This window comes from Carcharodon carcharias, chromosome 19 (genome assembly GCF_017639515.1).
Source record: "Carcharodon carcharias isolate sCarCar2 chromosome 19, sCarCar2.pri, whole genome shotgun sequence".
Taxonomy (NCBI): Eukaryota; Metazoa; Chordata; class Chondrichthyes; order Lamniformes; family Lamnidae; genus Carcharodon; species Carcharodon carcharias.
The window spans coordinates 35,441,133-35,455,098 of NC_054485.1; positions in this window are offsets into that span (position 1 = coordinate 35,441,133).

Genomic DNA, 13,966 nt, shown 5'->3' on the forward strand with positions numbered 1-13,966 from the left:
GGGATTTATTGGTGCTGATCGCTCATGTACACTGCACGCGCACGCCGGACCTCAACCACAGTGGCCCATCTGAGGCCTCCAGCGGCTCATGTCCACACTACTGGTGATCAGTCCCCAGAAGATAGTACAGCTGCTCCCAACACGCTCCCCCAGCAGCCAACTTGGCTGCCAACTCTACCCTTGCTCTGGCTGCAGAAGGGGCAGTAACGTCACCAATCTGGCTTGGGAGGTGGTGGCAGTGGTGGTCAGGGACAACGCCCTGCAAAGGGGGACAGCTACTCAGTGCCGCAAGAGGATGAATGGTCTCCTCCATTCCGCCAGGGTAAGTCACTCTTCTCATCACTCTCAACTCACACACTCACAAACCCATCACACATACACAGGGATCTCACTCACTGCCAGTTCAAGAGACATCACCATTCACTCTCTCACACACACACCTTCAATATTCCCATCCCGTCCATGGGCCACTCACCACCCACACATGCCAGGCATACTTATCATCTAGCTTGGCAGGCATCCTGCTTACGCTCTCTCTATCTCTATTGATGCAGGATAAGTTGGCATGCAAAAAGAGGGAGAGGTCGCAGAACGGTGGAGGAATGCCTGAAATCAAGGTCCTCACAGACTTTGAAAGTCGAGTCATCCAGCTGGCAATGATCTGGACTGTTCCTTTGCTGATGATGTGATCGGCGGGGCTCTACCAAGTGAGGATGCAGCACTGCAACATCCATCAGATAACCATGCTGTGAGTGATGTGTCCTGTTTCACAGGCCACTGACATGCAACAATTATCTCTATTGGCTTTCGCAGGCACATCTGGGAAGCAGCCTAGGGAGTCCATGACCCAGGGACTCCAATCAAGCCCAGAAGACACATCGGAAGAATAATCTGAAGGCACCTTCATTGAAAACCCATCACAGCACTCACCCACACCTTTCACCAGCGCAGAGACACATCACGGTGGGACCTAGTTCTAGAGTCACCTCGGAATCACAATCTGGTGAGCACATCGCACAGTCTGATCCACAGTAGGCGGAGGCAGGGACTTCATGGGTTTCCAGCATTCGGAGGACTGTTGGAGACCATAATTCTGCAGAGTCCAATTCAGTTGAGGAGCCTCTGGACTCGGTCATACCTCAGTTGCTGGACCTACAAAGGCAAGCTCAGGCACATCAGGAAGGGATGTTCTCTGCACTCCTCAGATTGCAAGGCATGATGGAGGAGCCCATCCGCCTTCAGTCTGAGGTGATAGCGCTGGCATGCCAATGCATTAAGGGCAACACTGGTAGGATGGCAGTTGCTATGGAGACTTTGGTCCAGGACATCGGTCCTGCACTGTTGGGTGGGCTGAATTCCATCGCTGAAGCCATAGTTGGCCTCCAACAGTGACACTGTGAGAGGGGTGTGGTGCAGCTCAATCTCACTGCAGCTTCCCCTTCTCCTCAAGGAGTCAGCCAGGGGCCCTCAGGCACCCAAAGGGAGGAGGATCAGCAGGTAATCACACCAGGTCCATCCATCCAGGCTACCCAAGGAGTGCCCAGCCCATCCAAATCCCCACTTCCTGTGACCCCAGCAGTTCCCACTTTGCAGGCTGAGGAGGGAACCACTGCCACACAGCAGGAACCCAAAAGCAGGCCAGGGCCCTCCAGGTCTCAGTCCTCCAGAGGCTGCCCATCAAGGTTGGCACAGTCAAGGGGTAGCTGTCAGCTAGTCAGCTGGCTGCCTCCACCTCTGCTGTGGATGTCCGGGGAACACCTAGACATAGCAGCAGGGTTAGGAAGGTCAAGAAGATATAGTTGCACAGCCTGGGCATGGGCGTTCATCACTTGTACTTAATGTTCACTATTGTAAATAAACTTCCAAGAGTGTCTGCTTGCCTATGGCTCCTTGTATGATGAGCAGTGTTCATGTCACTCAGATGTGAAACCTTGGATCCTGTACAAGATAAAGGCAGGTGTCTCAGTCCAGGGCCTCTTCCCTGTGCTTTGTGCAGCCTTCAGACTAAAGTGAGGATCCAGCTTCACACTCCCTGGACGCATTAGTGATGCTTGCACCTCGATGGTGCTTGTCATCGCTGCAGAGTTCCATCATTCTCTCTGTGTGCTCTCAGCACCTTTAAGGTGGGGGTGGCTCCCATCTCTTCAGCATCTGTGTCCAGTGTTGCTGTGCTCCTGAAGGGCTCAGGTTCTGACGGCTGGCAAAGGACCAGGTGCATTTAAAGTTTCATGGCTGCACCTCCATGATATGACCCTGATCACAGAGCACAAGCGAGCTCCATCTCTTCCTCAGCCAGCTCCTCTCCCCGTTGCAGCGTCCAGTTATAGGGCACAGCAGGCAACAACGATGCCTGACACCCTCTGTGGACTATATTGCAGAGCTCCAGTAGATTGCTGCAGGCACTGGAACCTCATTTTCAGCATCCCGATGGTTTGCTTCATCAAGGTGCGAGTTGCAGCATGAGCCTTGTTATAACTTCACTCTACTGCAGTCTGAGGCCACCAGACGGGTGTCACCATACACATCCTCTGAGGGAAGCCCTTGTCCCCGAAGAGTCATCCCTGCAGCCTCTGTGGACCCTGGAAGACACTAGGGATCTGAGACCGACTGAGAATTTAGGAATCATGGACACTCCCTGGGATCAGTGCGCAGATCTGCAGGATGTGTTTGTTCTGGTCGCACATCAGCTGAACATTCAGCAAATGGAAGCCCTTGCGTTGTCATAGTTGACTGTGTGTTGCCACAGAGAGATGAGCACCATGTCAGTGCAGTCAATGGCACCCTGCACCTGGAGGAAACCTGAGATCTGGGCATATCCTAGTACTCTTGCAACCTGGCTCTCCTGGTCCTGGGCGAAGTGTACAAAGTTGTGTGCCTTCGCGAAGATGGCATCTATGACCTTATGGATTCATTTGTGGGTGGAGGCCTGTGATATCCGACAGAAGCCACCTGTGGAGCCCTGAAAGGAGCCACTGGAGTAAAAATTGAACACCATAGTCACTTTCATGGCCACTGGCAGCGGATGCCCTCCATGTCACCATGGTGCCAAATCCTGCAGCAGGTGGCAGATGTGACCAGCCAGTTACCTGGACATGCGCAGTCTTTGGTGACACTGGTTCTTGGTCATCTGCAGGAATGAAAAGCGGCAGCTATAGACCCTGGGCCTAGCTAGGCGCCAACCATTGACAGTTCGCTGGGGCTCTTCAGCAGCGTGTGCGGGAGCCCCAGCTGCCCTTTCTTCCTGAGGGTTCTGCTCCTCCCTCTGCCTAGCCAGACACCTCTGTCACTCTCTTATCCTTTGTCCCCATTCTCTGTAAGCCATGAAGCATACAGCTAGGGCACAACTCCATGCTCCTGATGTACTCCTGCAGGATGAAAGAGAAAGACGCACTGGTTAGCATGGGCGTTCCAGGAATCTCTCTTCATTAAGTCTGAAGGCCCCTTCACACACTTCAGAGAGTGCTGGCCACCAATTGGATGTCCAGAGATTAGTGTACTGCATGGCTCCCCAAAGCCCCACCCAACTCCACCCCACTCCACCTGACCAATTGGCGGCAGCTTCACCCATTGGACTGCAAGCTGTGCTCTCAGCTCAGGTGCAGGCATTCTCCTAACCCACACTGCAAGGCTGCACTGTTAGCTTGAACCTAGGGGAAGACTGGTTGAAACCTGAATGCTGACATTGCAAGGAGCTGTGAGTGCCTCCACCATTGATTTCTCTATGGCCAACTTTCAAGCTTCTGTATTGCTTGACTGGGCGGAAAGGCTAGAAGCCCAATTCCAAGCACATCAATGTGGCTGCGCCTGAACTGTCTCAGCTGTGGAAGAATGGTCACTTTATGCAAGGTTTCTATAATGTGTGGCCACTTCCCTCAACCCTCACCACCCCCACACGTGTTTGTGGTCGTGTGTCTTTGGAACTCTCTACCTGAAAAGGTGGAGGAAGCAGAACGTTTGAGTATTTTTAAGGCAGAGGTGGATAGATTCTTGGTAAGCAAGGGGGTGATAGATTATCAGGGGTTGGCAAGATGATCTTATTGAATGGCAGAGCAGACTCGAGAGGCCAAATGGCCTACTCCTGCTCTTATGTTTGTATCAACCACAGAGCAGCCCTTGCCCCCTTCCCCAACTCGCTTCAACCGCAGGGCAGTCCTCGCCTGGACGCGCGACACCTCAACTTTGAAGCCCAACAGGCGACCCTTACAAGGAGCATCGTTACTGTGCACTTGGTTCCAAGTTCCCCTCGAAGTACAGCCCACCAGCTGTTGTGAAACACACCAGTATGATGCTCAGATGATCCCACATGGGGGCAATGATTCCACAAGCTGGCTGATATGTAGATGTATTACAATGAAGTTCCTCACGTCCAACGGGGGTAATTCGGCCCACCATTGATGGGCAGAGTGGACGATTGCAAACTGGGGTTTCATGATATTGTGAAACCATCGTGAAACCAATTTTTTGCTTTATTACCATATTGTCCACTCATGCCGCCAAACACGCCCGAAGCCAGTGGGCATGCAAAATTCCACCTAATGTCTTTGTCAAAATAGCAAACAAAGAAATTTCATGTAAACATATCCATTACTAATATCACAAATTATCAATGAACTGGGGAGATTAGTTAATTTTTCAAGTGTGTCCAGCTTGCAAGTGAATCCAGTACGGTAACATCTGGAGCTCCAGCAGCAGTAATCAACTACACAGTTACTAAACCTCTATTGTTCTGCCTGTGTCTACAACTAAGCATTGGCAAAAGCTTACAAACCTGCATGCTCAAATGTCCTCCTGAAAGTACTGCCAAATTGCAGCAACTAAGAGCAGGATTTTGCCCTTATGAAAACAAAAAACTGCGGATGCTGGAAATCCAAAACAAAAACAGAAATACCTGGAAAAACTCAGCAGGTCTGGCAGCATTGGGGGAGAAGAAAAGAGTTGACGTTTCGAGTCCTCATGACCCTTCACCAGAACTGAGTAAATATTAGGAGAGGGGTGAAATATAAGCTGGTTTAAGGTGGTGGGGGGAGAGAAGTGGAGGGGGTCTGGTGTGGCTGTAGGGACAAGCAAGTAGTGATAGGAGCAGATAATCAAAAGATGTCACAGACAAAAGAACAAAGAGGTGTTGAAGGTGGTGATATTATCTAAACGAATGTGCTAATTAAGAATGGATGGCAGGGCACTCAAGGAACAGCTCTAGTGGGGGTGGGGTGGAAAGACTAGCAGGGCTAAAAGATTTAAAAATAATGGAAATAGGTGGGAAAAGAAAAATCTATATAAATTATTGGAAAAAACAAAAGGAAGGGGGAAGAAACGGAAAGGGGGTGGGGATGGAGGAGGGAGCTCAAGATCTAAAGTTGTTGAATTCAATATTCAGTCCGGAAGGCTGTAAAGTGCCTAGTCGGAAGATGAGGTGCTGTTCCTCCAGTTTAAGTTGGGCTTGCCATTTTAACACTCCACCCTGCTCTCTTGCCCACATGTCTGTCCTTGGCTTGCTGCATTGTTCCAGTGAAGCCCAATGCAAACTGGAGGAACAGCACCTCATCTTCCGACTAGGTACTTAACAGCCTTCCGGACTGAATATTGAATTCAACTTTAGATCTTGAACTCTCTCCTCCATCCCCCCCACCTTTCCGTTTCTTCCCCCTTCCTTTTGTTTTTTCCAATAATTTATATAGATTTTTCTTTTCCATTATTTTTAAATCTTTTATGCTCTGCTAGTCTTTCCACCCCACCGCCACTAGAGCTGTACCTTGTGTGTCCTGCCATCCATTCTTAATTAGCACATTCGTTTAGATAATATCACCACCTTCAACATCTCTTTGTTCTTTTATCTGTGACATCTTTTGATTATCTGCTCCTATCACTGCTTGCTTGTCCCTACAATCACCACCCCCCCTCAACCATTCTGTGCGCACCCCCCACCACCAACACCCCCCCACCCCACCCCCGCCCCCCACCGACCCCCGCGCCTTAAACCAGCTTATATTTCACCCCTCTCCTAATATTCACTCAGTTCTGGTGAAGGGTCATGAGGACTCGAAACATCAACTCTTTTCTTCTCCCCCAATGCTGCCAGACCTGCTGAGTTTTTCCAGGTATTTCTGTTTTTGTTTTGGATTTCCAGCATCCGCAGTTTTTTGTTTTCATAAGGGCAAAATCCTGCTCTTAGTTGCTGCAATTTGGCAGTACTTTCAGGAGGACATTTGAGCATGCAGGTTTGTAAGCTTTTGCCAATGCTTAGTTGTAGACACAGGCAGAACAATAGAGGTTTAGTAACTGTGTAGTTGATTACTGCTGCTGGAGCTCCAGATGTTACCGTACTGGATTCACTTGCAAGCTGGACACACTTGAAAAATTAACTAATCTCCCCAGTTCATTGATAATTTGTGATATTAGTAATGGATATGTTTACATGAAATTTCTTTGTTTGCTATTTTGACAAAGACATTAGGTGGAATTTTGCATGCCCACTGGCTTCGGGCGTGTTTGGCGGCATGAGTGGACAATATGGTAATAAAGCAAAAAATTGGTTTCACGATGGTTTCACAATATCATGAAACCCCAGTTTGCAATCGTCCACTCTGCCCATCAATGGTGGGCCGAATTACCCCCGTTGGACGTGAGGAACTTCATTGTAATACATCTACATATCAGCCAGCTTGTGGAATCATTGCCCCCATGTGGGATCATCTGAGCATCATACTGGTGTGTTTCACAACAGCTGGTGGGCTGTACTTCGAGGGGAACTTGGAACCAAGTGCACAGTAACGATGCTCCTTGTAAGGGTCGCCTGTTGGGCTTCAAAGTTGAGGTGTCGCGCGTCCAGGCGAGGACTGCCCTGCGGTTGAAGCGAGTTGGGGAAGGGGGCAAGGGCTGCTCTGTGGTTGATACAAACATAAGAGCAGGAGTAGGCCATTTGGCCTCTCGAGTCTGCTCTGCCATTCAATAAGATCATCTTGCCAACCCCTGATAATCTATCACCCCCTTGCTTACCAAGAATCTATCCACCTCTGCCTTAAAAATACTCAAACGTTCTGCTTCCTCCACCTTTTCAGGTAGAGAGTTCCAAAGACACACGACCACAAACACGTGTGGGGGTGGTGAGGGTTGAGGGAAGTGGCCACACATTATAGAAACCTTGCATAAAGTGACCATTCTTCCACAGCTGAGACAGTTCAGGCGCAGCCACATTGATGTGCTTGGAATTGGGCTTCTAGCCTTTCCGCCCAGTCAAGCAATACAGAAGCTTGAAAGTTGGCCATAGAGAAATCAATGGTGGAGGCACTCACAGCTCCTTGCAATGTCAGCATTCAGGTTTCAACCAGTCTTCCCCTAGGTTCAAGCTAACAGTGCAGCCTTGCAGTGTGGGTTAGGAGAATGCCTGCACCTGAGCTGAGAGCACAGCTTGCAGTCCAATGGGTGAAGCTGCCGCCAATTGGTCAGGTGGAGTGGGGTGGAGTTGGGTGGGGCTTTGGGGAGCCATGCAGTACACTAATCTCTGGACATCCAATTGGTGGCCAGCACTCTCTGAAGTGTGTGAAGGGGCCTTCAGACTTAATGAAGAGAGATTCCTGGAACGCCCATGCTAACCAGTGCGTCTTTCTCTTTCATCCTGCAGGAGTACATCAGGAGCATGGAGTTGTGCCCTAGCTGTATGCTTCATGGCTTACAGAGAATGGGGACAAAGGATAAGAGAGTGACAGAGGTGTCTGGCTAGGCAGAGGGAGGAGCAGAACCCTCAGGAAGAAAGGGCAGCTGGGGCTCCCGCACACGCTGCTGAAGAGCCCCAGCGAACTGTCAATGGTTGGCGCCTAGCTAGGCCCAGGGTCTATAGCTGCCGCTTTTCATTCCTGCAGATGACCAAGAACCAGTGTCACCAAAGACTGCGCATGTCCAGGTAACTGGCTGGTCACATCTGCCACCTGCTGCAGGATTTGGCACCATGGTGACATGGAGGGCATCCGCTGCCAGTGGCCATGAAAGTGACTATGGTGTTCAATTTTTACTCCAGTGGCTCCTTTCAGGGCTCCACAGGTGGCTTCTGTCGGATATCACAGGCCTCCACCCACAAATGAATCCATAAGGTCATAGATGCCATCTTCGCGAAGGCACACAACTTTGTACACTTCGCCCAGGACCAGGAGAGCCAGGTTGCAAGAGTACTAGGATATGCCCAGATCTCAGGTTTCCTCCAGGTGCAGGGTGCCATTGACTGCACTGACATGGTGCTCATCTCTCTGTGGCAACACACAGTCAACTATGACAACGCAAGGGCTTCCATTTGCTGAATGTTCAGCTGATGTGCGACCAGAACAAACACATCCTGCAGATCTGCGCACTGATCCCAGGGAGTGTCCATGATTCCTAAATTCTCAGTCGGTCTCAGATCCCTAGTGTCTTCCAGGGTCCACAGAGGCTGCAGGGATGACTCTTCGGGGACAAGGGCTTCCCTCAGAGGATGTGTATGGTGACACCCGTCTGGTGGCCTCAGACTGCAGTAGAGTGAAGTTATAACAAGGCTCATGCTGCAACTCGCACCTTGATGAAGCAAACCATCGGGATGCTGAAAATGAGGTTCCAGTGCCTGCAGCAATCTACTGGAGCTCTGCAATATAGTCCACAGAGGGTGTCAGGCATCGTTGTTGCCTGCTGTGCCCTATAACTGGACGCTGCAACGGGGAGAGGAGCTGGCTGAGGAAGAGATGGAGCTCGCTTGTGCTCTGTGATCAGGGTCATATCATGGAGATGCAGCCATGAAACTTTAAATGCACCTGGTCCTTTGCCAGCCGTCAGAACCTGAGCCCTTCAGGAGCACAGCAACACTGGACACAGATGCTGAAGAGATGGGAGCCACCCCCACCTTAAAGGTGCTGAGAGCACACAGAGAGAATGATGGAACTCTGCAGCGATGACAAGCACCATCGAGGTGCAAGCATCACTAATGCGTCCAGGGAGTGTGAAGCTGGATCCTCACTTTAGTCTGAAGGCTGCACAAAGTACAGGGAAGAGGCCCTGGACTGAGACACCTGCCTTTATCTTGTACAGGATCCAAGGTTTCACATCTGAGTGACATGAACACTGCTCATCATACAAGGAGCCATAGGCAAGCAGACACTCTTGGAAGTTTATTTACAATAGTGAACATTAAGTACAAGTGATGAACGCCCATGCCCAGGCTGTGCAACTATATCTTCTTGACCTTCCTAACCCTGCTGCTATGTCTAGGTGTTCCCCGGACATCCACAGCAGAGGTGGAGGCAGCCAGCTGACTAGCTGACAGCTACCCCTTGACTGTGCCAACCTTGATGGGCAGCCTCTGGAGGACTGAGACCTGGAGGGCCCTGGCCTGCTTTTGGGTTCCTGCTGTGTGGCAGTGGTTCCCTCCTCAGCCTGCAAAGTGGGAACTGCTGGGGTCACAGGAAGTGGGGATTTGGATGGGCTGGGCACTCCTTGGGTAGCCTGGATGGATGGACCTGGTGTGATTACCTGCTGATCCTCCTCCCTTTGGGTGCCTGAGGGCCCCTGGCTGACTCCTTGAGGAGAAGGGGAAGCTGCAGTGAGATTGAGCTGCACCACACCCCTCTCACAGTGTCACTGTTGGAGGCCAACTATGGCTTCAGCGATGGAATTCAGCCCACCCAACAGTGCAGGACCGATGTCCTGGACCAAAGTCTCCATAGCAACTGCCATCCTACCAGTGTTGCCCTTAATGCATTGGCATGCCAGCACTATCACCTCAGACTGAAGGTGGATGGGCTCCTCCATCATGCCTTGCAATCTGAGGAGTGCAGAGAACATCCCTTCCTGATGTGCCTGAGCTTGCCTTTGTAGGTCCAGCAACTGAGGTATGACCGAGTCCAGAGGCTCCTCAACTGAATTGGACTCTGCAGAATTATGGTCTCCAACAGTCCTCCGAATGCTGGAAACCCATGAAGTCCCTGCCTCCGCCTACTGTGGATCAGACTGTGCGATGTGCTCACCAGATTGTGATTCCGAGGTGACTCTAGAACTAGGTCCCACCGTGGTGTGTCTCTGCGCTGGTGAAAGGTGTGGGTGAGTGCTGTGATGGGTTTTCAATGAAGGTGCCTTCAGATTATTCTTCCGATGTGTCTTCTGGGCTTGATTGGAGTCCCTGGGTCATGGACTCCCTAGGCTGCTTCCCAGATGTGCCTGCGAAAGCCAATAGAGATAATTGTTGCATGTCAGTGGCCTGTGAAACAGGACACATCACTCACAGCATGGTTATCTGATGGATGTTGCAGTGCTGCATCCTCACTTGGTAGAGCCCCGCCGATCACATCATCAGCAAAGGAACAGTCCAGATCATTGCCAGCTGGATGACTCGACTTTCAAAGTCTGTGAGGACCTTGATTTCAGGCATTCCTCCACCGTTCTGCGACCTCTCCCTCTTTTTGCATGCCAACTTATCCTGCATCAATAGAGATAGAGAGAGCGCAAGCAGGATGCCTGCCAAGCTAGATGATAAGTATGCCTGGCATGTGTGGGTGGTGAGTGGCCCATGGACGGGATGGTAATATTGAAGGTGTGTGTGTGAGAGAGTGAATGGTGATGTCTCTTGAACTGGCAGTGAGTGAGATCCCTGTGTATGTGTGATGGGTTTGTGAGTGTGTGAGTTGAGAGTGATGAGAAGAGTGACTTACCCTGGCGGAATGGAGGAGATCATTCATCCTCTTGCGGCACTGAGTAGCTGTCCCCTTTTGCAGGGCGTTGTCCCTGACCACCACTGCCACCACCTCCCAAGCCAGATTGGTGACGTTACTGCCCCTTCTGCAGCCAGAGCAAGGGTAGAGGACATCACGGCAGTCCTCCATGGCATCCAAAAGGTGCTTGAGGGATGGGTTACTAAACTGGGAGCACTGCAGTTTTCTTCCCTTTCAGGGTCATGCAGCAGTCCTGGGCTGGAAGCACTGACAGGTTTGCGTGTGGCTGCACTTTAAATATGGTGGCTGGCATGAGGAAGCAGTGAGGTGATGGTGTGGCGGGTGAATGAGAGCCCGGCTGCCATCGAAATGGCATGTTTCCCAGGAATGTATGATTAATGAGGCGGGATAGGGGCAATAAGACGTGAAAAGCTGCCATTGTGGCCAATGTGAAAAACTTTATTTTTCCTGCCTGCTACCGCATTTAGTGAAAATCTGAGACATTTCCGCCCATTCTCTAAATACTGGTCAAGAGATTGAGACACAGACCTGTTCGTCCACTTGCTTTAATACTGTGCAGCACAATTTAATTGCTCTGGCTGCATATTTCTTTTAAAGTCTGGGGGAGACCAGTTCCCTGGGTTGTTGTTGTTTGTTTTGGTGTGTGTGCCTTTCTGATAAACAGTCACTCAGGCTGAGGGCCAGCTGGGAAAAATTGCAATACTAACACTGAAGTTACATGTTGATAACATTTTAAATATATATAGATCAAGGTTAATGTTTGTTGATTTTGAATGGAATGAAGTAATAATAAACTAAAAAAAAATTATACTCAAACTCCCCTATGATTCACAAACAGTCCCGATTTCCTTGATTAATGAGGTGGAGTGACTATGCACTTCTCTTATGGTACATAAAGCTGGATACCTCATTAGTAATGAAGATGATATTCCTTTGGCACATCTGATTCTAATACTTCAGCTCATTTCACTGCTAAATTTCATTCCTGAGAAGTAGTATTTACATGAAATAACTCTATCATTTCTATGGAATGAATAGAGGTAGCTGACTGCTTTAGGATGTTTAACATTTCACCAGTGGGTCTCAGGCGGATGTTAATGGATGTCATTTTATGTGAAGTTAGATTAAATTAATAACAGGAACCCACTGGGACAGCATTCTGATGTCTACTTGTTCCATTTGAATTTCTTTAAGCTTGACTATTGATGAATTAGAAGTGTACTGTACTAAATGTGGTCTTTTGTGGCAAATCCTTTGACAAAGTCATTCATTTTGAAAGAGGATATCCAAAAATAAAACAATTGACTAATACAATTTAGAAAAAATGTCGTCACCTATATTTATGGTGTTTTGGACAGAGCTGTCTAGAGGGACAATATATCCTCTCTCTCTTCCTGCCCTTGTGTGTATGGCTACACTCCACTGGGTCTAATCCAGTTCTGATACAACAGTCTAAATTCCTCTTGCTTATCTGTAAGGTTCACTGCTTTTTCACTGCTGTGTAAGTCTGACACTGGGGAGAAAACACCCACAACCCTTTCAACCGGGGAAAACAATCTTCTGTGAAATCAGCAACAACAGCAAGAAAAAAATAATAGCATCAGGGTAAGAGAATAGAAAGGGACTGGGTGTGGGCAGGATTTGAGAGCAACCGCCCTGTCCCACAGCTCCATTCCCACACTCACTGATGTAAATCACTCGGCTTGAAGAAAAGCATCTTCCGAATGGTTATTTACCAATACATAATAATGAGATTCATTACAATCATATTATGACTGATCAATTACAGTGTCTCATTACTGTGCAATCACAATACTTCATTCCCACATTCTCTGTTGGTTCTGTGTATAGGGGCTGAGCCATTCATCGTCATTGCTCACAAAGATGTGTTAAGTGTCTGTGTTTGTGTACTGAACTGAACTCCCCTAGAGCTGGCTATTAATTTCCATACAAAAGTAAAATGAGTCTCTTCAGACACAGCCTCTAATCACACTACACTGTCCTTCAGGACTCAGTGAACTGGAAATACAGTATGGCAGTCAACTGAATAGGGTTATGCTTTGAGGACAGTTTCGGGAATTTCCATAACGTATAAACAGTGCAAAAATGATATAAGTAATATGTCCACAGTATATATAGGTTAACAAATACCTAGGAGCATGTTAATAGAAAATAATAGATACCCATGAGCGATTATGTCAGGAGCCTAACTGAGGGGTTCATGTAATATTGTAAACTGCAAGAAAAGAGTTTGAACAGTTTATAGCCATCACCTGAACTCTGATATTCGATAATATAATTGAGAATAGCCCCTGGATTACTTTTATTACAGTACATATGGTATTAATACAATGTTAGGGTTTTATTAGTTTATGTGGTAGCAGCTGTCAGTACAACTAATGACGCCAGCTTATATATCTCATGACTGGCAGGAAGATCTCGTTCAGGATCTAATGTAAGGCTATAGTATGTTAAAGCTTTTGCATTAGTTCACAAGTTATGACGCTTATTTATGAATAGCTTACAGACTTGAAGGACAATATTATGCACTTTAATTTTGTACATCATAATATTAATTGGCTAGAACAGTTGCTAGTTGGTTTTCTTCCCTCTGTCCCACACTCTTAACTCAACTCTCCCTCAATCCCATATCTCTTGGGCTCCAACCCCTGTTGAGCCGAGCTCTGGGTCTCAAGTTTTAAGGGGTAATTTTAACTTCCTATCGGGGGGAATGTAATGGAAGAGCAGGTAAAATGGAGAGGCTCCATTTTATGTTCCATTACAGTTGTTCAGATTTGAACATCACTGATTTTGATAGCAAGTGATGTATTCTGACAGGAAAGAGCCTTATTAATAAAAGCAAATTTGGGGTATCATAACATACAAGAGACCACAATGGGATCTTGACCCACTCCTGTGTGGGATTCCCACTGGGTGAACCCGCCAGGAAGTTGAGTCCTCCTGTGAAGTAAGTTAAAACTTTTTTTAATGGGGCCTGGAGCTGGAGGAGTGCTCTGAACTTCACCAAATTCTTTCTGCTGGCAGCCTTCTACTGAAACACGTGGATATCTCTCAGCCTGCCCAATATTTGCCACTTGCTGCTGTCGGCGAGATGCGGCTAGCTGCTGGGAACTGCCATGTAGCTGGCTGGCAGCATACAAATGAGACCCCGCTGTGAAAATCTGCCAGGATCCCCACCTTCCACCACAGGATTGATGTCGAGAGTTAAAATCAACCCTTTGATGTGGAGGTGGTGGCGTGGTGGTAATGTCGCTAGCAAACTA